Genomic DNA, 4,112 nt, shown 5'->3' with positions numbered 1-4,112 from the left:
TCATCCTCTAACTAATAAAGGAAAGTCAAATGAGCTATGTCAATCCAAGTCCATAAGTCCTAGTTCTCCACTAAATCAATTAGTGAGATCTAGAGTTAATGGCTCCCAATCGTCAATCACTTGGACATTAGTAACTCAAGAGTTCCTAAGTTACCTTCCCAAGCTAAAATCATAAAATTCTATACTAAAATCCAACTAAGCATTTCATCAAACACTTAGAAGGCATAAAAGGAAAGTAAAATGAACTAAGCAATTCAACAATAAAAGAACAAGAATCATAAATTGCATTGAAATGAAAATAGAAGAAACAAAAGTGCATCAATATAAAAGTAAAGAATTACAAGAATTAAATGCAAAAATAGAAAGAGGAAAGGTAGAAGAAGAGGAATTACAAAGAGAAAAGTAAATCAAAGCATGAAATTAAACTAGATCTAAGAGTTCCTAATCTAGATCTAACCTACTCCTAATCCTAGAGAGAAGTGAGAGCTTCTCTCTCTAAAACTAACTTTCCCTCCAAAAATTAAACTAAACTAAAGTAGTGTGTAAAGTATCTAAATTATGTTAATTCCCCTTCAATCCTTGGGTTAAATAGTATCAGAAATGAGTTGGATTGGGTCCACAAGGCTTTAGAATTTGCTGGCCACGTATTGCTTTAAGTGGATCATATGGCAGCAACGACGTGTGCACGTACAATGCACGTACACGTCACCATGCGTATAGCAACTATAGCAAATCTTATATCATTTCAAAGCCCCGGATGTTAGCTTTCTAACGCAACTAGAACCGCATCATTTAGACCTCTGTAGCTAAAGTTATGATCGATTAAGTGCGAAGAGGTCGGCTTGACAGCTTTTGCGATTCCTTCATTTCTTCATGAGTTCTCCATTTTTACATGCTTTTCCTTCATTCCCTTGATCCGATATTTGCCTCCTAAATCTGAAATCACGTAACAAACATATCAAGGCATCTAATAGAATCAAAGGTAAATCAAGATTAAATAATTAAGGACCTAAAAAGCATGTTTTCACTCTTAAGCACAATTAAAGGAGAATTTACAAAACCATGCTATTTCATTGGATAAATGGGAGAAAGGTTGACAAAACCCTCTAAATCCAACACAAGATAAACCCTAGATATGGGATTTATCAACCTCCCCACACTTAAACCAAGCATGTCCTCATGCTTAAACCAAGAGGAAGCAAAGGATATCAACATTTATTCAATGAGATCTATCTAAATTCACCCTACCTATATGCAACTATCTACATGAATGCAACTAAGTACAAAATGATTCTACCTACTTGGTTAAAAATAAATCAATCCTCCAAGACATACATGCACAAGTAGGGCTAAGGTCCCATGACGACTCATGAATCCTACCAATTTAAATATCAAAATGAAGTTCAAGTAGGCTTGCAAGAAGAATGCTCATGAAAGCCGGGAATCAAGGAATTGAGCATCGAACCCTCACCGGAAGTGTTTGCAGTCTAGTCGCACAAGTGTGTAAGGTCGATTCTCTCAATTCTCCCCTAATCATGCTTTCTAACATTTGTTTTTCTTCTAACAATCAACATATATTTCATGCATGCATACAAGTATCATGAGGTCTTTTCTTTAGGTTATAATGGGGCTAGGGTCAAGGTAAGGATGCATATTTGGTCAAGTGAGCTTGAAAGTTGAATCTTTGATAAGCTTAGACTTCTCACCTAACCTATGACATCCTATACAGTTCAAAACTAACCTAACTACCTATTTTTCACTTTTTCACATACTGATGCATTCTTTTTCATTTCACAACACTTATGCATTGATTTTATTGAGCTTTGCTTTGCTTTGGGGTATTTTGTCCCCTTTTTATTTCTTTCTTTTTCTTTGTTTCTTTTTTTTTCTATTTTTTCTTTTCTTTTCCATATTGTTGTTTTTTTTCTTTTCCTTTTCCTTTTTCTCATTTTTTTTCTATATACAAGATCATCAATGCATAAGGTTTTACATTCATTACACATGAGCATGTACCCAATTCCCAATATTTACAACAAATATACAAAACTACCCTTTTATTCACCCAATGTCCTAAGATTTCCCACACTTAAATAACACACACACACACACACTAGCCTAAGCTAATCAAAGATCCAAATTAAGGACTTTTATTGTTTTCCACTTTAGGGCTTGTAATGTGCTACATTAAGAACAAGTGGGTTAATCGTAGGCTCAAATTGGCTAACAATGGAAGATAAAAAGTAAGGCCATTTGGGTAAGTGAGCTAAATGAAATGATGGCCTCAATCACGCACGCGTCGATGGCTTTTTTTTTTTAAGAGTGACGCGTACACGTCATGTACGCGTACGCGCGAGTGGTTTTGTGCCAAAGGCACAATGCGCGCGCAGCGTTCGCACAACTCTTAGGTTTTTGGCTTGGGGTGGAATTTCTCAATCCACGCGTACGCGTACATGGCGCGTGCGCGCGGATAGGCGAAAATGCTTGATGCACGCGTACGCGCACAGTGCGCGTACGCGCGGATGGCGCGTTTTTTTTTTCAAAATTTTTCTATATTTTTGCACCAATCCAAGCATTCCAAACCTCCAAACAGCTACCAAAACACCATAAAACCTTATTTAACATACTAAACTACCAATTATACTCAACAAATCAACCAAAAACATGAAATTAAACTAATTACCAATATGTACAAAAAGGAGAAAATGAAAAGAAGTTACCATAGTGGGGTGTCTCCCACCTAGCACTTTTGTTTATTGTCCTTAAGTTGGACTTATGGGGAGCTTCTTATCAAGGAGGCTTGTGCTTGAAGATATCTTTGAACATCCACCAATGCTTGAATCTCCAATAAGCTCCATTCTTCAAAGTTAATATCTTCAAGCCTTGATAGAGTTCTACACAAGCTATGAGCTCCCAAATTTGATTTTCCTTGTGCGATCCGGGTTCCCACACTTTATTTTCAACCCGTCTTGAAGTTGATCATTATTAGTCCATCCGGGTGGCATGACTTTAGAATTCTCATGTAAGTGACCAAACAACTTCCTAGACTCATGCAATTTGGTTCCCCTAAATTTATAAACCGAAGTATTGGAACCTCGGGTCGTTCTCCCTAAGAATTGCAACAAAGTGTTCTTGTTATTGGTTATGAGATATTTTGGGATTTTCGGGATAAGAGACACGAAATATAAATGGCAATGAAAATAAACTAACAACTAAAAAGGTCTTGGCAAAGGTTGGTGGTCAAGGATCTCTATCATAATCACTAACCACAACATGAGAATTGACAAGGATCAACCCCACTAAGTTAACCCCTAATTAATAGTAGAGGAAAGTCAAGTGAGCTATGTCAATCCAAGTCCATAAGTCCTAGTTCTCAACCAAATCAATTAGTGAGATCTAGAGTTAATGGCTCCCAATCATCAATCACTTGGACATTAGTAACTCAAGAGTTCCTAAGTTACCTTTCCAAGCCAAGAGCATAAAATTCTATACTAAAATCCAACTAAGTATTTCATCAAACACTTAGAAGACATAAAAAGAATGTAAAATGAACTAAGCAATTCAACAATAAAAGAACAAGAATCATAAATTGCATTGAAATGAAAATAGAAGAAACAAAAGTGCATCAATATAAAAGTAAAGAATTACAATAATTAAATGCAAAAATAGAAAGAAGAAAGGTAGAAGAAGAGGAATTACAAAGAGAAAAGTAAATCAAAGCATAAAATTAAACTAGATCTAAGAGTTCTTAATCTAGATCTAACCTACTCCTAATCCTAGAGAGAAGTGAGAGCTTCTCTCTCTAAAACTAACTTTTCCTCCAAAAATTAAACTAAACTAAAGTAGTGTGTAAAGTATCTAAATTATGTTGATTCCCCTTCAATCCTTGGCTTAAATAGCATCATAAATGAGTTGGATTGGGCCCACAAGGCTTTAGAATTCGCTGGCCACGTATTGCTTTAAGTGGATCATATGGCAGCAACGATGCGTGCACGTACAGTGCGTGTACGCATCACCATACGTATAGCAACTACGGCAAATCTTAAATCATTTCGAAGCCCCGGATGTTAGCTTTCCAACGCAACTGGAACCGTATCATTTGGATCTCTGTAGCT

This window comes from Arachis ipaensis, chromosome B09 (assembly GCF_000816755.2).
Source record: "Arachis ipaensis cultivar K30076 chromosome B09, Araip1.1, whole genome shotgun sequence".
Taxonomy (NCBI): Eukaryota; Viridiplantae; Streptophyta; class Magnoliopsida; order Fabales; family Fabaceae; genus Arachis; species Arachis ipaensis.
Note: the sequence above shows the minus strand (reverse complement) of the source record.